This window comes from Carcharodon carcharias, chromosome 34 (assembly GCF_017639515.1).
Source record: "Carcharodon carcharias isolate sCarCar2 chromosome 34, sCarCar2.pri, whole genome shotgun sequence".
Classification (NCBI taxonomy): Eukaryota; Metazoa; Chordata; class Chondrichthyes; order Lamniformes; family Lamnidae; genus Carcharodon; species Carcharodon carcharias.
This window is the reverse complement of record NC_054500.1, coordinates 21,505,495-21,528,734: the sequence shown is the minus strand read 5'-3', so window position 1 is coordinate 21,528,734 and position 23,240 is coordinate 21,505,495. Positions and strand designations below refer to the sequence as shown.

The window sequence follows — 23,240 nt, the reverse complement described above, 5'->3', positions numbered from 1 at the left end:
TTTTTCTTCAGTAATCTGCTTGTGCGTTGTATTGGCAAAGCTTCACTGCTAATGCCTGGAGAAGAGAGAATACACAATGCCCTGGGGATGCTGACACACAGGAAGAGTACAGTATCTGTCTGCCACTTTTAATGAAATCCTCTCATCATTTGACATGCACCAATTTTCCATCTGTGATTCACTTGCATTTCCCTTTTTTTCTCCTGAGTTGTAAGACACGTGCTCTTCGTTAATGACAGTAAGAGCTATTTCACAGTATGATGCGCTGGATCCTTCTGTACTGTGGAAGAGCATTTGGTGTCAGGAAAGTAAGTTGCATTATTTTATGAGCAAGTATTTAAAAGAATTACTGCAATTTTCTTGATATTGTTTCTGGTTTAGAAACAAATCAAATGCATAGTTCAGTGATCCCATTCTTTGCTGTATGCTGAAGCTAAAGCCCATACCCCTGTATACAGGATATAATAAATGACTGTGACTTTGTATGGCGCAATTCAATTAAGTGGTTTTGATGATGTTACAGCCCTTTTGAATGCAGAGTTTAACTGGTTTGTAGCCGCCCCTCAGATTGCATTGTGCCTGAAACAGCCACCATTGGTTATTCTGCATAGTGTGAAATTTAACCAAATTATGAAAATGTTTCCAGGTATAATTTTGTTTGCATCATTCTTAAGCTTTGTGATGTTGTGCTTAAGAGCTTCAGTAATGCTATAAACTGTGGTGTCTGGTGGAAGGTTTTTTGGGTGTGTGGGTAAATAGAGGGTTTCTAATAGTTTCCTGGAAAACTGGACAAATTTAATATTGGAACATCTGGCTCCTCCAAGAGAGGAAATGCTTAATAGCTGACCACTGGGCTACACATGGCAGCTGAAACTCTGGTTCATTGGTGCCCAGGTGCTAAAGTCTATCAAGATTCAAAGTAAGCTACTATTGTTGTATTTCACTGACCATTTGGACACAGTCTTTTCAGACACCTATCTACTGCATCTAACTGGTGTGCATGTGTTAACAAAATGTGGAAATTAAGACTGCAGTTAGAATTTTGAAGTGCTGAAGTTCATTGGTGCCCAGGTGCTAAAGCATGGAGCAAGGTTTGAGTCACTGGTTTCGAACGCAACATCAGTCCCGGCTGTGACAGTGCTGTGGTGCCAAGCGGTTCAGTCTCGGCTGTGATGGTGCCAAGTGGGAGCTATTTGATTTCCTAAAGAGGAGTTGAGGGAAAATCGGGTGAAGAGTTGCCTGAGAACTGTTGTATCTTCAAAAACAACTTGCATTTAAATAGCACCTTTAGCATAGAAAAGGTTCCCAGAAGTGTAATCCACAAATGTGGGAACCATACTGAAGAAAGATAGTGGAAGGGGTGATTAGAAATTTGGTCAAAGTGGTGGGGCGAGGTGGAGAGGCTCAGTGAGGGTGCAGGTGGCTGAAAGCACTGCTGCTAAAGGTTGAATAAATGGGAAGGATGCATAAAAGATCGAAGACTGAGAAACGCTGTTGAGAGCAGATGGGTTTGGGGCTGAAGGAAGTTGTGAAGATGAGGAGAGGTGAGACCACGTGGACTTAAACACTGAGAATTTTAAATTGGAGGCGTTGGGGTGTTTGAAGCCAGTGTAAACCATGGAGTGATTGGTGAGTGAGACTTGCATGGTATTTACAGCAAATGGACAGGCCATTTGTTATTCACAACATATATCAGTGATTTGGATGAGGGAACCAAATGTAATATTTCCAAGTTTGCTGATGACACAAAACTTGGTGGGAATGTGAGCGGTGAGAAGGATGTTGAGAGGCTTCAGGATGATTTTGACAGGTTGAGTGAGTGGGCAAATACATGGCAGATGCAGAATAATGTGGATAAGTGAAGTTATCCACCTTGGTAGGAAAAACAGAATGGAAGGGTATTATTTAAATGGCGATAGATTGGGAAATGTTGATGTACAAAGGGACCTGGGCGTCCTTGTACACCAATCACTGAAAGCAAGCATGCAGGGGCAGCAAACAGTTAAGAAGGCACATGGTATGTTGGCATTCATTGCAAGAGGATTTGAGTACAGGAGCAAGGACCTCTTGCTGCATCTGTACAGGGCCTTGGTGAGACCACACCTGGAGTATTGTGTGCAGTTTTGGTAGCCTTACCTAAGAAAGGTTCACCAGGCTCATTCCTGGGATGGCAGGATTGTTGTATGAGGAGAGATTGGGTTGGCCAGGCCTGTATTCACTGGAGTTTAGAAGAATGAGAGGGGATCTCATTGAAACATATAAAATTCTGACAGGGATGAACAGACTGGATGCAGGGTCGATGTTTCCTCTGGCTGGGGGATCTAGAACAAGGGGTCAGAGTCTCAGGATACAGGGTAGACCATTTAGGACTGAGATGAGTAACTTTTTCACTCAGAGGGTAGTGAACCTATGGAATTCTCTACCACAGAAGTTTGTGGAGGCCAAGTCACTGAATATAGTTAAGAAGGAAATAGATTTCTATACTCTAAAGGCCTCAAGGATGAGAAAATGGGAGCATGGCGTTGAGAGAGGAGATCAACCGTGATCATATTGAATGGTGGGGTAGGCTCCAATGGCCTACTCTTGATCCGATTTTTGATGTTTCTATCTGGCCCAACAGCTCCAGTTGGTCCTGATTAGAATACAGGCAGCAGAGTTTTGGATGACCTGAAATTTATTGGGAGATGGCAAGTTGGCTAAGAGAATTTGACAATTATCAAATGGGTGGATGATAACCTGAGTTGTCTGAGGAGAAGGAAGCATTAATAATATCAGATAGCATAGGGTCAAGAAGACAAGTTGGGGCTTAAGGAAACAACAGATGGGTCTTTTGGACAAGATGCTACAGGAAGATTGGAGAGGTACTCGGGAAAGGCACCAGTTCAGGTATGAGATGACGGGAAGGTTGGATCTCTGTCTGTCTGTCTCAATTCCCTGAGCACCTTAAGGCACCTCATCTTGGCCTATAATCAACCTTGCTTATCAACTTTATTCAACTGCAGGGGCATCGCTACCAAATCCTGTCCTGTCCATGCATGTGAATTTTCAATAGGGGTTGCTGTATACAGATTAAGTACAGGTCCTACCTGATTTTCTCCATATCCATGATTTAACACCTGGGCATTGAGCCAACTGAAGTGATTCAGTTGCTTCAACTTGAACAAGCATGGCCTCGAGTCTATCTGTCCTGATTGATCAGCAAGCACCAGGCCCTCTTCAATCTGTAAGGGATTATAAAGTGGTTGGGATTAGTGCATCATTATTCACTCGCTTATGCCCCTTTATGGGAGCATAAGCTTAGGGATAGGTGACATTTACACATGTGCCCACATTCCTGAATATTTCAGCCAGTCGGGGGGCCGGGGGGTGGGGGGGGTTCTTAAAAATATTCCAGGTGATGTAAGTGACTGAACAAGACCAGTTCAGTGCTTTACATTTTTTTTACCTAAAATATGTTTGACAGGTTATGCCATTCAAAACATTTTTGAACCTTTGCCAGGTTAAGATCTGCCTTTGATCCCCAAACTGTACCTCTATAAACCTGTGACTGATTCAATGATTAACCTACATTTTTTTTAAGCAGTTTGCATCTACTTTTCACAGTACTAGAGTGCTCACACTGCTGGTCCTACAGCTAAGTATGATGCAGGCCTGGGCATGCCACTGTTTATTAGAAACATTAGGTGTCTTCCACAGTGTATTAGAACCTTCTGCCCATGATGTAGCTTGGTATTTGGCTAGAGTTGATCTGCTGGGTGAAGGATGAGCCGGTGGTTGCCTTATGGCCATCAGTAATTTGTATTGTTTCATTGCCAGCTGTCATTTGTCAAGGGGCACCTTAGTTTTTATTGTTAAATATTCGCTGCACTTTGTAGAAAAGGAAAACAAATTGACTGCAAGGTCAAGAGAAAGTGGAAGGTTTTGGATTGCTAAACTGATGGTCATTCATCCCAGATATACCTCTTAAGGGATTAGATAAAACGTAATCATCAGCATAAAAGAGCAGGCAAAATTGTTTCTTTGGAGCTGTGCCAATTGGCTCTAATGCTTGGGGTGAAAGTGACTTTTCACTAAGATTATCTCCTCTCTCGTTTCAGCCTGCACTGCTGCTTCCACCAAGAGAATTCTGATTTAGCCAGCCAGCAGTCAATAAAGCAGACAGACATCTGAAACCTGGATTATAACATAGGACGATTAATATCACGGTTTTCTACCCACTGTTGTTCCTTATTTTTAAGTCTTAATGCCTCTGAACCAAGGCAGTTCAAGGACAGATGTTTTACTTGCTGTGACCAGCTGACATGAGGGCAGGGTCTACACTCTTTAACCACTGAAATATAACTTCAACAACAACAAACAAAAAATGCTGGAAATTCTCAGCAGATCTGACATAATCTGTGGAGAGAGACAGAGTTAACGTTTCGAGTCTGTATGACTCTTCTTCATACGGGCTCGAAATGTTAACTATGTCTTTCTCTCCACAGATGCTGTCAGACCTGCTGAGTTTTTTCAGCATTTTTTTGTTTTTGTTTCAGGTTTCCAGCATCCACAGTATTTTGCCTTTATTGAAATATAACTTCATGCTGTCTCTTTTTTTTTCCCTTGCACCACGTTTGCCAGCAACAGTGTTAGAACAAAGGTGGTACTGTGGTACTTGAACATGATATGCTGTATCCTTTCAGGCTTTCTGCCTTTAATACCCAAATTTCAGAGCCTCTGCTATGCTCATCCTTCCTGTTATTCAGGGGTAAAATTCAAGATACACAAAGATTGAATAGTTAGGTAGCTAACTATTAAAATCAAATCATGAATTTTCAATGTTCATTCGAGCATTCAGTATGTTGAATTCCCATGCAGCAGTTAAACTATTTTAACAGCAGTGTGAATTATTTTACTGTAAAGAATGATCCTGAAACTTGGCTAGCATGCAGCTGAATTATATATCTCTCTCAATCTGCTGGAATAGTAGAGTGTTTGCTGCCTGTCACTGACTTGCCCATGTCTGCCTGTGTACCTGGAGCATGGTGAGGTGCAGTGAGATTGTAGGTGGCAGTTGGCATGCAATTATTTAAATCTAAATCTTAAATGATTTAGTTAAATGATCTAAATCTTGGAGTTATATTTATCATTTTTACATTATTGGGGACATTCACTCAATCTTGCTGACATGGCCCTTTTGTGGAAGATTCGCAATTTGCAGAAGTTAACCAAAACTAAACAGCTGCTTTTCAAAAGTCCTCTTGTTTTGCATTTTATACCAATTGGTAGTGGAAGTGGAGGAAGCAGTGGAATTGGATGAAAGCAAATAACAAAATAATGAAAGGAGCAGAGGGACATTTTAAATACGGAGGAGCAGCAGCGCACTGGCGGTACAGCGTGGTGCTGAGGAGCCTGCAGCTCTGTCTTCCATTCACATGTTACAAGACCACCAGTCACTGGATTTGCTTGCAGTGAAAACCATAAACAAGCCTTCAGCAAACTAAATGAAAAGAGAAGGATTGTTATAATACACTATATTTATGTATGCATTGACCATGCACCCTGTCCAACTGAGCAATCTCAAAATAATTGCTGTAGGCCAGAAACCATAAGGTAGATAGCTCCTCAGTTTCATATACAGATATGTAACTTGAATTCTTACAGAACTGCAGAAATTTGTAAAAATAGAATTCCTTTAAGTTTTGTGATAATGCACACTCTGTTAAGAAAGAAGAGGTTATATATGATATAGAGATCGATCTTACTCATCAAAAGGTCAGAAGTGAGGATGCTGTCTGCACAATGTTCAGTACCATTCACAGCAACTTGAACTGAAGCATGCCTGCGTGTTGCAAGACCTAGAGAGCATTCAGGCTTTCGTAAGTGATAAGTAGCATTCGCGCCACACAAGTCAATGACCATCCCCAAAAAGGAGAATCTAATCATCCCCCCTTGATATTCAACAGTATTACAATTGCTGAATCCCCCACCATCAACATCCTGAAGGTTACCATTGACTAGAAACTGAACTGGACCGGCCACATTAATACTGTGGCTACAAGAGCAGGTCACTGGCTAGGAATTCTGCAGTGAGTAATTCACCAAAGCCTGTCCACCATCTACAAGGCACAAGTCAGGAGTGTGATGGAATACTCTCCACTTGCCTGGATGAGTGCAGCTCCGATAACACTCAAGCTTGACATCATCCAGGATGATGCAGCCCGCTTGATCGGCACCCTATTCACCACCTTAAACATTCAATCCCTCCACTACTGCTGCACAGTGGCGGCAGCTGTGTACCATCTACAAGATGCACTGCAGCAACTTGCCAAGGCTCCTTCACCAATACGTTCCAAACCCACAAACTCTACCACCTAGAAGACAAGAGCTGCAGGCAAATAGGTACACCACCTGCAAGTTTCCTGCCAAACCACAGCCCATTTTGACTTGGAAATATATTAATGTTCCTTCACTGTGTCACAGGGTCCAAACCTGGAGCTCCCTCCCTAACACCACATGGACTGCAGCTGTTCAAGAAGCCTACACCACCTCGAGGGCAATTAGGATGGCAATAAATGCTGAAAGGATAAGAGTGGCGAGAATGTAGAATAAGGAGTAGTTGAGGCCAAAAGCCTAAATACATTTAAATAGAAGATAGATGAGCACATGGAGCAAAGAATAATCGGGTATGCTGATGGGATGGGACAGGTGGGATGAGGCTTGTGTGGAGCATGAATACCAGCTTTGAGCAGTTTGCTCAACTGGCCTGTATTGTAAACTCTCGTTAATTTCCTATAATGTATCAAAGGTATGTAAAAAAGGTTTAACAGCAAGAATCCGGTTACATTTCAGGTTTTCTTATTTGGAAGCTGCTAGTTCTTGTTTGTGTTTCCTGGAGTGCTAACGGTGGGCCCATCTTTCAGATAAACTGAGGTGCAGTCTGCCTGTTGAAATGAAAGCGCAATATCCCTGGACACTGTTTGAGGAGGAGCAGGCAATTCTCTGGTACCCCGTCCAATACTCGTGGCTCATCCAGTACTGCCAACAGATGGCCTGGTCCTTCTTTTCTGTTTGGGTGTCTTGTGTCAATTTGGCTGAAGTATTTGCCAACCGGAAGTTAGTAACTGTACTTAAAACATAATTCATTCATTGTTGAAGGCTTTGGGCCACCATGGGAATATGATGATACAAGATTCTTTTCTTCCTTTTTATCTGGATGGCAATGAGTGAATAAACCAGAAATTTTAAGGCCAGCATCTTGTTTTGACCTTTGGAGGAAGTTACACAGCCACTGCCCATTCATTGCCACCAGCAGTGTAACTGGAGTCAATCGACTCCAGTGGGCAGCAATTTTAAAGCTTCTGGAATACCGAATCCTGGAGGAGGTCAACTTGACGCAGCCTACAGTATAACTGGAGTGCTCGAGGGTCCTGTTGGACCTCCTGAGCATTGTACAAATTGAAGCAGAGCACAGTTTTAAATGTTTTTCGAGGGTTGATGCTCTTGTCTGTGCTCTCGACACCTCTAATGTTCACTGGCTACAAAGGTGCTGTATCCAAGCATGTTAGTGCTGAAAGTGCAGATCGCTATTTTCTAGATAGAAGAATATTGGATCACAAAGTGCTGTTGATTGGAAGTTTTTGCAATTTAACTATAGTCTTAAAGCACTGATGAGAGTTCTGCTCCCCAATCCTTTGATATGGTTGATGTTGGGAAGTGCTTGGCAGAAATATTAATCCTGATATGAAGTTATGCAGCAAGTGAGGTTTGTCTACTGCTGTTCAAACTGACTCATGCCTCTGGGGCAATTCCCAAAGCAGCTGATTTATTTTTGATCTATGTGGGAAAGTCTGTCCCTCAGCTGATCAAAAGTTTCCAAGTTGTTAATTGGGTTTGCAGTCTCTTTTGAAAGGATGGTTTCTTCCCTCCCTTTGGGCATCTCATTTTTAACCCATTCTCCATGATGGTGTAACTGAAGTGGTAGACTTGAGAACCCCCATCTTATTCCTATCAGAGAGTGAGCTAGTCCTAATGTGCTCCACCATTTCAGTACTTCCAGTGAATACTTGCCTTTTATTGATTGTCGTGGAGTCAGTGATTTTTACCTATCATGGACCTGCCTCATGAGCTACTGCTGCTGCTTGTAGCTACTCCTGGCAGGAGATCTGCTGTCATGGTATGTCACACTCGTCTGCCTTACACCATCCTCAAACATCCACTGTAGCTCATCTGCAATCACTCTGACGTCTGTCATCCAACTAGGTCAATGCCTGTATCTGCTGCCCACCACTTTGCCCTCTGGAATAGACCTCTGTAGCTTTTCAGCTCAGATCAAATGGCTGAAATATTGACATTTTCTTTTCTGGATACCACCTTTTTAGAGTTCTTTTTCACTCTTGCAATTTCAAACACCCCTTTATTTGAGTATTACTTGAAAAAAAGAGACACTTTTGTCAAAGCTTTTTGTCTTGCGCTCACCAGGACAATTCGCAAGAAAATACCAATGTCGGGGAAACAACATATTTATACCGTATGAGAGGAGAGTGCTGATTGGTTTGTAAGTGGACTCTGGTTGCGGCATTGCCATGAAGAATGCACCAGTTGATGGTGACTGGCGGTTAACTGCCAAGTATTGTTTGAAATTTAAACCAGGCAACTTGACCCTGATTGGTCAAGCCATTTCCCTGAGGAATGAGTCAGCAAATGGCTGTCACCTTATTTTGTATAGCTGAAACATGTGCAATGTGTGTACATGTTCTTTGTCTGCAAAGAAAAGGGCCCCGTGTGGTACTATATATGTAGCTTCCAGTGCATGCAAATGTGCCACACTGAGCCCCACTGACAATCTTAAATTGGTTGTCAGTGTAATCCTTAGCACACTGAGGATTATTTAGCAAATGTTGTCCAAGAAGCATGTAGAATTTTTAGCTTGTCTTAGCATCCACATTTCAAAGGCCTCTACTTTCTTCCACAGATTTTTATTTATTGGCCAGGTTTCTGAGGCAGACAGGAAAGTGGTTAAAATGTAGCATCTTAGGAATTTTTCCCTTGTTACAAGCTTGAGTTTTCTTGTTGCTAACACATCCTTCGTCTTCACAAAATTACATCTGGCTATCTCGATCCTAACTTTTGCATCACATCTGCCATACTGTAATCTATTATCATTAGTCCTAAATAGACAAACTTATCTACTTATCCCAGTGTGACATCATCCACTTCAAACTTCACTCTAATTTCTTCTAATGTATTTCTTCTAACTATCATTGTTTTTGTCTTTCTGGTATTCATACTCAATCCATACTCTAAGCTTCTAGATTTTACTTGATCTACAGTATTTTGTTGGGCCTCTCCTGATTCCGCAAGTAGCGTGGTGTTGTCAATGCATCTTAAGTTTATGTTCCTGTCTCCAATTTTTATCTCTGGAAGTACATCTAATTCTCTGAATATTTGTTCTGTGTATGGATTTGCATTATTTTGGCTTCATTACACAGCTGTGTCGCACTCCTCTCTTCACTTGAAACATGCCAGATTGTTCATCATCTAGCCTGACGTGCGCTATTTGGTCCTAATATAGGCTCTGGATAAATTTACTGTCAATGTCACATTTCATCAACATGTCTATTAACATTTGGTGATTTAAAAACAATCAGTCGCTTTTTCATAATCCATGAAGCATATGTAAATGTTCTTCACTTTTCGATGTTTAGCGAAGATTTTTCTTTGGTTAAGTATTCTCCCTTGTTCCTGCTTCAGTCTAAACCCAGACTACATTTCACCAATTTCTGCTTCAAATGTGTTATTTCTTTCTATTATGATTTTCAAGATCACTTTAATGAGATGACTCATCGAACTTATTCTTAAGTGATTCTACTCCATTGCTTTAGGTTTCTTAGGTAACTTAACGAATAATGAATGTGTCCAGTCACTTGGAATGTATCCTTTGGTAATATTTGATCATAAATTTCTGTTATCACTTCTGTCTCTCCAGGGACTTTTAGATGTTCTGTTGTTACTTCATCTATGCCTGGAGCTTTTCCTGTAATCCTCCATTTCAAAGCATTCTTTACCTCTGGCATCATAATGTTTGGTCCTTCATTTGCGTCTACATCTTGAGGACTCCCTCACTTTGGATCATCATATATCATAGAATCGCAGCAGGAGGCTATTTAGTTCATCATCTCTGCACTGGCTCTCCAAATTAACATTATGACTTGGTGCCATTCTCCTGCCTTTTTCCCTTAACCCTGCACATTGTTTCTATTTTAAAAAAATCATCTCATGCTTCCTTGAATGCTTTGATTGAACCTGCCTCCAACACACTTCCAGGCAGTGCATTCCAGACCTGTCTATCATTTTGCTACTGCATCCCTTTCAAACAATATTTTACCATCTTAGTCTTTTATGCACCCATTATTTGTTGTTATCCCTTTCTATCTGTCAAAGGTTTCACCTTCTGGTGCATAACTCTTATTTTGTGATTTCTTTCCAGCTTCATCACATCTCATTATGTCATTTCTCTTTAGCCTTCCTGCATGCATTCTTTCTTTTCTTTTCAATTTCATCATACCTGGGTGTGTTTCTTTTCTTTCCCCTTTCTTTCATCATTGTAAGTATCTCATCTGTCATCCATTCCTTGTCACTTACTTTTTCCGTTTTGGTAATATTTCCTTTGCAGCATATTGAAAACTCACTTTCCAGCTTTTCCATTTGCTTTCTATTTCTTGTTCTGAGACCTCTTTGTTCTGATTTCTCAATCTTGAGACATTGATATTTCTTTTTTACTTGGAGTGGATGCTTCTGATGTTCTGATCCTTCAACATGTCAAAATCTAAATGGTTGCATACCTTTTTTTTGGTGACTAGGTTCCAATGTTTCTCACCTCCCAAGACATGAAGCGCATGATTCCTTTTCAATTTGACCGGATTCTAACCATCTTAATTCTGTAAGTCCCAGTAAGTCAAAACAATATCCATCCCTTACCTGCTTGCAGTTATCAAGCTTTCTTGCCTGATATAAAGTCCTTACATTCCATGTTTCTATTGTCAAGAAGCATCCTCTTCTGTTGAGTGTAACAGGCTCAGAAGTTTACCTTTTTTATGAGTTTAGATTAATTTATTCATAAATTTGTTGGTTACTTCATTGGGCAAGGGCTTCTCCATCTCCGTCACTACAACAGAATTGGCTGCAGGGGCACAAACTTTTCTGTATTTCTTATTCTTCAACTATGACTTTCCATGACCAGCCATGGCACTCATCCTGTGTGAGGCCCCAGACTCTTCACAGGTGACTGGCTGCGTTACTTTACCATGAGGCGTCATGACTGTACCCTTGCGTGTGTCACACACCTTGCTGGTCTCCACCTTCTGAGCCATTATCAAACTAACTTGTCAGGATCTTCTGTTATTCCCAGATTTAATGTACATTAGAAGGCGTGACATCCCCACAGTGACTAAAATTGACGGGCCCCTCACTTAGTTTTGTTTGGCTGCCTAGTCGTGGTCCCAGGGTATGACCGTTGGTATGCACAACTAGCTACTTGGAGTCATAAGTGAGAGCTGGCAGCTGTGGGACACCGGTCTCCCCTACCCACACCCTTTCAATGTGGCAGGTGATCAAGGGTATCAGGGTACTAGCTCTTGCAAACATTTCCCATATGCCCCCATGCTTGACAGATTATAATTGCTGTACTTGGAATGTGGCTATAAAAGCGAAAGTAAGAAAAATATTACCGGTTTAAAAAAAAACTGTTTTAAAATGGGTATTTGTTTTAATCCAGTTTTCATTCTGAAAAGTTACTGTGGCACAGTGGTTATGTTAATGGACTGTAACCTGGTGGCTTGGACTAATTTGGAGGCAAGAAAATTAAATCCCGGCAGGACAGCTGAGGAATTTAAATTCAATTAAATAAACCTGGAATTTAAAAAAAAAAAATTGGTATCAGTTATGGTGACCGTGAAGCTGTCAGATTGTGATACAAACCCATCTGGTTCACCAATGTCCTTTAGGGAAGGAAACCTGCCATTTTTATCAGCTCTGGGCCCATATGTGACTCCAGACCACAGCAATCCAGTTGACTCTTTGACTGTCCTCTCACAAGCGCTCTCAGCGCCACCTTCTCGAGGGAAATTGGGCATGAGAATGAATGCTGGCCTTGCCAATGGTGTCCACGTCCTGTTATTGAATTATCAAAAAGAAAATGGTTTGCACTGGGCCATAGCTGGTGGGAGCCATCTGGTATGTCGCCCAAAGAGCCATTGTCATGTAGGCGCTGAAACAGCAAGACAGGGCATAATAGCCATGCTTAATCCTGTTCTCTTATTCGTGCACATTAAGCTGGAAATTCTGCCTGATTTTGGTTCTCTCAGACCCACACCCATCCCCTCCGCCAAGCCCAGGGTTCTGAGGCCAGTGCAGTGTAACAGCTGTGATCAGATAATTCACTAACAAACTTTGATTTTTCCAGCCTCAAGTCTTTTTGAATGAATTTGTGTTAAATTTTTGCACTGTACGTTACAAGGTGGTTAAAAAAAAAAATTGTCCATTGGATGTCGGATGAAATAGTGGCAGCTTATTATCCCAGTTTGTTTCTGCATGAGGGATATTTAATTAAGCAAGTTGAGCTAAAAGAGCGATTTCCTTGGCCCTTCGGACGCTGTGCATCTCTAAGTGGATTAACCAATCAAACTAGTTGTACAAATTAATTTGAGATGTTGCATTGTAGATTTGTTTTCTTTTTGTCCAATTCTTGCTCCAGTATTCAGAGAGTTAAGTGTTGAGAGGCTGTAGCACATTCCTAACCAACTGAAGCAAAAGCTTCTGATCTTTGAGGCAGAGAGAGTGCTTGTAATCTCCACTTCACATGATTGAAGCCTTTTTATCTCACAACTTGTCTTTGTGATTACACGGTGCCCTGCTATTCAAGCTGTTATTACCGTTGAGTATCATGGCCTGAATTTGTCCACTGGTGCCAGTGATTGTCTGTTTATGTGCAAATCCTGAGTTATTGGGACTGTAAAGCTTAGACCAGGGGCACAATATCCATTCAATGAACCATGACTGGCGCCAGTCACTGGAAAAATGTGTCCCCCTCGGTTGGCTGCGGGCAGTTATTTCCTAACAATTAAATACAGGTCCATTGATATTAAGCACTGAAATTGTCTTTTGATTTAGGCTGTTGGGTATATGTGTAATAAATATTAATAACGATGAGATATACTAATAGCACGGAGAAGTCCTAGAGCCCCGACTGGGAATGAGATCCTGCTCTTTGGCGTTTTGAAACAGTTCAGGTTGCTAATTTTTGTACAACTTTCCTTTTTGAGAACTATTACTTTGCGATCTGACATTAAAGCTCTGAGTGGTAATCAAAGCCTGTTGAGTGTACGCAAGATGCTTATGGAATTGAGACATTTTGCTGTGCTTAAACTGTAGAGATAAAATGTAATGCAGAAAAAGAAAAAAACTGACTTAAAGCATTTGAGATTTTTATGCTATTTCCATTTGAACTAGCTTTTTAACTTTTTTAGATTTTTCTTATTTCTCTCTCACACTTGGGTTGTGCTTGGAGAAACCAGTTTGAGAGTTTGGTAACGCTTAAGGTGAAGTAGTAGAAATATCCCAACCAGTAAAGTTTATTGGTTTTGGTGCAATGTTCTTTTTCCCCCTCATGTTGACGCCAGTGTTGTATGCAACTGGAGTAACTACTGGAATGAAATATGAAATGGGCATCAAATTGAACCAAAAATATTTGATGAGAAAGCAGTTTGGGTTATGGGAGAGTGGCGTTTCTTCGTCATCTGCTCTTGTTTGCATTGTTAACACTGGCTCCTTTATCCTGACGGCAGAATCATAGGCTTACATTCCCATCTGTCTGTAATTCTGCCGCTGAAGTAAAGGAGCCAGTTTTAGCAGAAGGTCATGACAAACCATTACTTTCCCACAGCCCAAAGTACAGCAAATCCAACTATGAAAGTATTTTGAATGGGTTAGCATGTAGTTTGTGACCCTGCGTAGAGTGTAGCTGTTATGAACTGATTAGCCTTGTTAAAATTGCACTGAAAGCATTATCCAGCAGCAGTCCATTTTCAGGCGCTTTCTGGAAGATACGGTATACTTAAACCCCAAAATTAGATTTTGCCTTGGATTCCTTCCTTGGAATTGGTTATTGTTTTATAATATGCGCAATTCCTATTTTATGCAGTTTGTGAAATCTGGTTTTGGATAGCTAAAGCAGTGGAAGGAGGTCACGATCAATTTATATTGTGCTTTAGTTCGACCAGACTTTGAATCTGCATCCAGTTCTGGTCAAGAAACAAGGCAAACGTTGAAGTCCTGGCAATGAGCCAAGATCATGGAAGATTGAGAGTATATAGAGAAAAAAAATCACCTGGAATATTACATTAAATTGCAATAATAGAACAGCAGCAACTTCACACAATTAACACAATAAAACGTCTCAAAGCACTATAAAGTGCATTATAAAGAACAAGAGAACACTGGTTCGAAATACAGATGGTTACTTTTTAGGATAGATATCTGAAACAAAGAATGATCGACATGTGAAATGAGCTTCCAGACAGAATCGTAGAGGCAAAAACCCTGAATGTTACAATGGTGACTTTAGGATCTCTCTCTGGGTGGGTAAATCGAGATGAACTGATTAGACTTCCTTATCCATATTATCTTGTGGTCTGTTTTATAGTGACATGTTGTGGATGTTGTTAGTGCACTATCTGTTCTTGGTGTGCGATGATTGCACTGTGGTCCGAATACTTGTGATATCAGCACAGCATTTTACCAAGAAATATTTCTAGCTGGTTGCTGTGAAATTCTCCAGGCAGATACAAATAGCATAGCAGTAATTTAATGACTCAATGCATGAAATTGAAGCTTCCAGTTTCTCAATGTGATAACTTGAAGCTTGATTGTGCCATGTCAGCACACCCATCACTACCAGATTAGTTTAGAGTATGCGTGCACTAGGCATGCCAGAATACAGAATAGAGGGTGATTCTTCCTGAATCCTGATGACCTTTTCACATCACAGTATAATTTCTTTGGGGCATAATCGAAATAAATGAGCTCATGTCAGTCGGCCTGAAATCCTCCATGTGTGGTGGGCTCCCAGGTTGTGTCTGACAGCAAAACACTGTTGCAAAACTAAATGGCTTTCTTTGGGGGCACTTGCATTGCTCAGCTCTGACAACTGGCACCTGTAACTTTTGAAGCAGTGTCTCGAGTTTGTGTAGTTCCAGTGCTGCACAGTCTGTTCTGCATTGTGAACAATGCAAATTCAGCACAAATGAAATTCAATCAGTTGTGAGATTCAGATGCAACATTACAAAACAAAACTTAAGTATATACAGTTTCAATTGCATGTTATTGGTACCTACTTGAGCTAACGACTCCATGTCTTTAATGTGCGATGTTCACACAACGGTATCAATGATTTGTGACATTATTACAGGTTTATGAACAAAAATAATCACCTGGGAATTGCTGTGAAATTCTGTATTCAGCATTCTTTGTACAAACATACTGGATACATCTGTGTGAATTGCAAGAGTCTAGTTGAGTGACTGTTTTATATTCAGTGTTGCTCACACTTCTCAAGTATATTCAATGTTTTGCAGGGTGTACATTTCCCTTGGCTTTGAAGGCACATTAACAGGAGCTTTATTTAGAGAAGTGGGAATATATCTGATGCGGCCAACTGAAATAAGACCACCATTTTAATTCAACATTCCAGCACACCACAGGAATTGAGCCAAGCCTGGATCATATTCTGGGGAAGTGTACAGTAACTGGTCCACAGTATCAAGCTCCCATTTGGATCAGTGGCCTATATCCCTCAGAGTAGCAGTTTTCTTTTATCCAATGAGGGATACTGTTCTTTACTTTGTGCCTTACCTTTGTGAGGTGTAATTGTTTTCTAGCAACTTGCTTGGTGATTTTTTTTAATAAGATATAGACAGTGTCTATAACCAATGAGTGGAAGAAATTGTTCAATGGGACTCATCCCAAAAAATCAGTCACCTGTCTTGTCACCTACGTCTGACTTTGATTTTGAATACTTGCATTATCTTCTGGCTGAAACCCAGCTCCCCCTCTGTTCAGCTTGTGGCAATTTTGATGATTTTAGAATCATATACGGCACAGAAGGAAGCCATTTGGCCCATCAAGTCCATGCTGGCTCCCTGCAAAACTCTCCAGTCAGCTCCACTTGATCTCCAGAGCCCTGCAAGTTTATCTTCAAGTGCTCATCCAATTTCCTTTTGAAATCATTGGTTGTTCTCACTGCCATTACCTTTGTGGGCAGCAAGTTTTAGGTCATTACCACTCGCTGCATGAAAAAAAGTTCTTCTGCACATTCCCCCACATCTATTGCCCAAAATTGTGAATCTGTGTCCCCCTAGTCCTTGCACCATCAGCTACTGGGGCTACTAATTTAAGTCTGCCATAATCTTGAATCTGGTTTATTAGAAAAGCAACTGCTTGTAACTTTTTCACAAAGGAAGTTTGGAATCTAAACCTCAGTGCTCCGCTGGTTGTTCCAAATTTGAATTTTAATTTAATTCTGCATGAACTAATTTTTTTATCCTCCTCTAGAACTCAGTGTCTACAAACTCAAGTACTTGTCACCAAAGATTGCACTACTGCTTTCTCTCTACTCTGGTACCAGCTTATTGAGCTGGAGAGATATAAGCCATGTTTAGCAATCGCTCCTGCAGAATCTAGCAATCTGATCAAGCAGTTCTTGGGCCACGTCCAAGATTCCAACAGAAGTAGTTGTTCATCAGCTGAGTGGGTGCCAGAAGGATGTTGGCCTCTCGTGTCTTGAATAAAACTACTTTGACAAGCAGAACGGTTGTCCACTCATGATCCTAGTTCAATCTGCCTCAAAACAGTGACTTGCAGAATAACTAATTGAGTGTTGTCTCTATTGTTTGCCACACCTCTGGCTTAAACTTAGCTGTTCTATATGTGGTTCTAGTACCTGTTTTGTGACTCTTCTTTTGCTATCCGAAATCCTTTGAAGAGATTTAGTAATATCTGCAAAGATGTTCCATAGAAATATGTTTACACACTTAATAAGTGCTGCAGTTTTCAACTTGGCAACTTTGTCGATTTTAACTTTTGGGATCTATCCAGTTGTTAAGTCCATGCCCAACTCTTCCCATCCAGAACCTCAACCCTCACTCTGAATACTGCTGGGTTAGCCCTTAGCCGGATATGGAGGATGTTGAATGAAGAGTAGAAAGAGATGAATGGCCTAGTTAGTTTTCAATCTTTCATTATGCATCATCCACATACCATGCTTCCTGCTAGCTGTCTCCATAAGACCATAAGACGTAGGAGCAGAAGTAGGCCATTCGGCCCATCAAGTCTGCTCCATCACTCAATGAGATCATGGCTGATCTGGTAATCCTCAACTCCACTTTCCTTTTCCTCATAACCCTTGATTCCCTTACTGATTAAAAATCAGTCTATCTCAGCCTTGAATATACTTAACGACCCAGCCTCTCTGCGTAAAGAATTCCACAGATTGACTACCCCCTGAGAGAAGAAATTCCTCCTCTTTGTTTTAAATGGGCGCTCCCTTACTCTGAGATATTATGGCCTCTGGTCCTAGATTCTCCCACAAGGAGAAACAACCTCTCAGCATCTAACCTGTCAAGCCCCCTAAAAATCTTTGTTGCAATAAGGTTGCCTCTCTTTCTTCTAAACTCCAATGAGTACAGGCCCAACCTACTCAACCTCTTCTCATAAGAAAATCCCTCCATACCCGGGATCAACCTAGTGAACCTTCTCTGGACTGCCTCCAATGCCAGTATATCTTTCCTTAGATAAGAGGACCAAAATTGTTCACAGTATTCTAGGTGTGGTCTAACTAGTGCATTGTATGGTTTTAGCAAGACTTCCCTATTTTTACACTCCATTCCTTTGGAATAAAGGCCAACATTCTATTTGCCTTCCCTATTACCTGTTGAACTTGTATGTTAGCTTTTTGGGATTCATGCACAAGGACTCCCAAATCCCTCTGTGCTGCAGCCTTCTGCAGTCTTTCTCCATTTAAATAATATTCAACTCTTCTATTCTTTCTACCAAAGTGCATAACCTCACATTTTCTCACATTATATTCCATCTGCCAAGTTTTTGCCACTCGCTTAACCTGTCTATATCCCTCTGTAATATGATTCCTTGTGTCATCCTCACCACTTGCCTTCTCACCGACTTTTGTGTCATCCGCAAACTTGGCGATAGTACATTCACTTCCTTCATCCAAGTCCATTAACATATATTGTAAATAATTGAGGCCCCCGCGCTAATCCCTGTGGCACTCCACTACTTACAGGTTGCCATCTCAAATTCCCCCTTATCCCAACTCTCTGCCCTCTGCTAGTGAGCCAATCCCCTATTCATTTTAATATACTACTCCCAACATCATGGGCTCTTATCTTATTAAGTAGCCTTATGTGCAGTACTTTATTGAACGTCTTTTGGAAATCCAAATATATTACATCTACTGGTTCCCCATTATCTATCCCGCTTGTTACCTCAAAGAATTCTAATAAATTTGTTAAGCATGATTTCTCCTTCATGAAGCCGTGTTGACTCTGCTTGATTAGATTATGTATTTCTAAAGGCTCTGCTATTACATCCTTTAAAATCGACTCCCAACATTTTCCCAATGAACGATGTTAAGCTAACTGGTCTATAGTTACCTGTTTTTTTTGTCTCCCTCCCTTTTTGAATAAGAGTGTTACATTGACTGTTCTCCAATCCTCTGGGGCTTTTCCAGAATTAAGAAAATTAATCTAGCCAGCATGTGTGGAGGATTTGTCTTTGAAGAAAGCCTGGCAATGTACATCACCTTTTTCTTTCAGGAAGTTTCAAGCAGGGCAACAAGTAGGGGTGATACTTGTTTCATTGTTCCTGGATGAGAGAATGGAGAGCTCTTTCCCCTTATCATTATCCATGTATGTAGGCAATGGTCAGTGGCAGGATTGACCTTCACTCTGATGCACTGCAGGAGTGCATACCGAGCTGACTGCTTTTTCAATGGTAGTGTAATAGGCAGGCAGTGTAGTAACTGTAAATAATGGGTAATGTGACTGCTCTTCAGAATTCTGGTTTGGTCTAATGTTAATTTTGCATTACAATAGGGCTAAGGTGGTTAATCGATAAAGAAACCACTGAGCAGAATTGACTGCACTGTTCATCTATCATTATTCCAACATGTGATACAGGCCCTGCCAGCTTAATACTATGGGGTTTTCTGTTAGCGATGAGTTCCATTATATATTTTCTTTGCAGCACATCAAATGTTGAAAAATCACCCATAAATATGTTGTCAACACACAATTGCTGGATAACATAAGTACTGCTGAAAAAAGACATGTCAAAGCTTTTTGTCTTGCACTCATCATTTGCAAGAATACCAATAGAAGAGAAAAAGAACAATTAATACAATACGTGAAGAGAGTGCTGATTGGTGGCAATGTGGCAAGTGGACTCTGGTAGAGGTGTTGCAATGGAGAATGCAACAGTGATGGTTACTGACAGTTAACTGCCAAGCATTGTTTGAAATTTAAACCAGGCAGCTTGACCCTGATTGGTCAAGACATTGCCCTGAGGAATGAGTCACTTATTTTGTTTAGCTGAAGCAAGCGCAATGTGTGTACATGTTCTTTCTGTCTGCAAAGAACTGGGCCCTGTCTATTAATATATGTAGCTTCCAGTGCATGCAGATATGCCACACTGAGCCCAACTGACAATCTTAAATTGGTTGTCAGCGTAATTCTGTGCACGCAGAGGATTGTTTAGCAAATGTTGTCCAATTGCGGAATCACATCTAATGTTGGACACTGTTTTGAGTTTTGCAAGCACAGGCTGGTTGGATGCAGTCTGTACCTTGCCCATTGTGAACAGCAGCTGAAATATACTGTTTGATACGATCTGCCAGTCTTTGGGACGTATGGCATACATACCTAGCATCACACTGGCACTGAAATTCATATATCACATTACTTGTTTGTGTGATAGGCAGAATATCTTTCTAGTTTGCCAGCAGCATCCTATTAGTGGTGAATACCACTGCATGGTAGCAGCCAGAAGCAGCTAGCTTCACCTGTTGCTCAAATTTTTGAGATACCTTACCCTCCCAGGGTAATCTGAGGTAGTCTGAGAAGTTTTCAGGGCTGAAAGTGACGGCCTTAAGCCCGTTCATGAGTTTGCGTGATATACAGTGTGAAATCATCTGATCAGACTAGCCATTATCCTGCGGGATGCCTTTGATGCCCCTATTTCAGCATCAAACTTGCAGAGTGAGCAAATGGCTTGGGCCCTACTTACAAGGTTGCTGATGAGACCATTCTTATAGCGTGTAAAACTATAAGACTCCCAACGTGTATATTGACCATTGAAGGTAGGCTTGTGGTAGACACGGTAGAGAACCCCTGCTAGATTTCTCAACTAGTACATCAAAGAAAGGGATTTCATTTTACTGCTGCATTTCAAAGGTGAATTTTTTTTATTCGTTCATGGGATGTGGGCGTTGTTAGCTAGGCCAGTATTTATTGCCCATCCCTTATTGTCCTTATTCAGCAGGCTGTTAAGACTCCAGACCCTCAGCAATATTGCTGAGGGTCTGGAGTCATATGTAGGCCAGACCAGGTAAGGACGGCAGATTACCTGCCCTAAAGGGCATTAGTGAACCAGGTGGGTTTTTACAACAGTCAGACTTTTAATTCCAGATTTTTATTGAATTCAAATTTCACCATCTGCCATGGTGGGATTCGAATTAGCATTACCCTGGGTCTCTGGAATATTCGTCCAATGACAATACCACTATGCCACCACATGATGGAGCCCATTAAGACATGTAAACAAATTATTAATGCAGCTGCAGATTTAAATATAACATCCACATATCGGACATATGCGAGGGTAGGAAGTTTGGTGTCATGCCATCAAAGACACGTTTCTCATGGGACCCACAGGTGTGTGTGTGTGTGCAGCATAGTCGTTTTTTCTTTGGCAGATCAGTCAGCAGGAGCAGTTGCGGTTCTCTGTGACCTTGCTCCATGGCAGCCAACAACTGCAGGGTGAACTGAGATTCCTGGTGTACTCATACAATAAAAGGACAATCAAAGTTTAACTTAGTTAATTATAGCTGTAGGAATGGTTGTTTTGTCCACAAGTGTGACACAGTGTAGGACTGATGGCTGGTAAGTTATTCTCTGGAGACTGGGCTGCAAAAATAAATCCCCAATTGGCCCGTGTCCTAGAAGCAAAATCTTAACCGGAATTCCTGTTCCAGATTGCTTTCCTGCTGGAGTGTGCATGTGTGTCGTTAGTCATTGTCAACAACATTAGTCTCAACTATGATGACCTCTGTGGTTGAATAACCAGATAATGGATCGGATGGTGGATCCGGTATCAATGGTAGCTTTCTAAAGGGAATTGGGCAAATACTTGCAGCAGAAAAACTTGCATGGATATGGGGAAATGTGACTAACTAGAATACTCTTAGAAAAATCCAACACGGACTTGATGGGCTGATTTTCTGTGCTGGACTATTTTAGTGTACACTGCTGGGCTCACACATATAGCAGAGCCAATATATTGAGCTACCAAGAGGGTAGAAGGTCTGTGGAACTGTACCCAAGTTTGAGGCACCTATGGGAGGAGAAAGTTGGCCAAGTGGAATAAATGCTAGTCGCAATCTACACTGCCTTTTCTATTATAATGAAGGAATATTTTAGAAGCCTTACCAGAGCTTGTAAAGCTGCCATCTCAGTGAATTGGGTTACAGTTTTAACTTCAACAAAAAGACAAAAGCCGTTGAATTTTATTCCCGTCGAAATAGTTGAGCATTGGCACGACACATTGTCTGCTCCTTCGAACGTGAACTGATGAAGTCCACTGACTCACATTGTCCAACTTTGAAAGCAGGTCTGCACTGGCCTGTACCAGAAAGATAACTATACACTGCACCACCTCCGATCGCCAGAGATCTGTCAGCACCCGTCGTTGCCTAATAGTTGTGGGAAAGCAGGATTACCAAAATCAGTGCCTAACAATAAGGCAATTATGTGGCTGGGTGGTTCACATCCTTGTTAGAAACAGCAAGAAGAAACTTGCATTTGTGATATGTAAACTTTTCAGTCAATTTTCACTGCAGTATTCCCAGGTGGAATGGCCTGTGAAAGAACTTACCCTTTTCTGATAGTTACGTGGCTTACAATAGTACACCATTTAAATCTGGAGAAAACTTTTATTGGGGTTTTCTGAATCAACCACAACTTCAGCAGAAGATTGACCAAAATCCTACATAAACTGCATAAACAGAGTTTCTGCCTAAGTTACAATGACCCCTGAGGAAATTCCTGGGTATAATATAATATTGATAGTTAGATGAACTGATGGGTGGAGGCTCCAGTGGAGCAAAAAATACTGGCATGGATCATTTGGGCTGAAAGACCAGTTTCTGTATTGTTAAAAAGTCTATGAAGTGACAGATAAATTATGCTTGGTATGTATGTTAGTTAAACTTTGTATCCCAAGATCCCCAACGTGTCCCCTGGCTCACATTTTTAAATTTTTTTTTTAATTGGGGTTATGTGTATGGTGTAAGTATTGCATTCAATTTAGGGTAGTATAGTGTGTTATCCTGTTGTCTCTCTTTTTGGTGCCCATGTGTGTTCTACGCTGCATCGATTAATATAAAAGCAATAGATTATTATATTCAAATGATGACCAATATCTGCTGTCATCCATGCATAAAGCCAACATCTTATTTTAGATCTCATTGTATTGATACAAAACTTGGTAATGAATCACTGTTGTATAGTATCTGCTCTGTCACTCCACTCCCATTTACCACAAGGTCCAGGCTATGGTTTGCATCTTAAGCCTATGTTTTACTCCCATATGATCCAATTGCCTGTGTGAACCAGGGCATCTACACAATTATTTATTCTGGACAGTGTAATAGTTGCAGATGCAATTAATACATCAGGATTCATGGTAATTATGTTCCATGTGGCACAGAGGATGGATGCTCTTGATTATCACTGGAATTATAATCAATTTGAAAAGTCTTCAGTGGGGAAAAGTGTGCTGCTTTCTGTAATGAAACAGGGTATTCCTACAGTGTACGTATGCTCTGGAACTGCACATGGTATCTTGATATTTACTGATGCGTTTAATTTCTGGCTCTCTGAAGCTCCTGTGGCTCTGTTTGCACACTTTTAGTA

The 23,240-nt window shown here is 41.1% G+C and overlaps 1 protein-coding gene and 1 long non-coding RNA gene across 8 annotated transcripts in view; one reads left to right on the top strand and one right to left on the bottom strand.

Annotated features, from left to right (window-relative positions):
- The window catches only part of sipa1l3 (signal-induced proliferation-associated 1 like 3), a 203,414-nt gene that overhangs the window by 80,910 nt on the left and 99,264 nt on the right, over window positions 1–23,240 (top strand). The gene's annotated exons all lie outside the window — the stretch shown is intronic.
- Window positions 193–21,854, bottom strand: LOC121272550. The gene is made up of 3 exons (XR_005941889.1): window positions 21,756–21,854; window positions 3,087–3,221; window positions 193–280 (listed from the first exon to the last, which is right to left on the bottom strand). It is a non-coding gene; the product is annotated as an uncharacterized LOC121272550 (long non-coding RNA).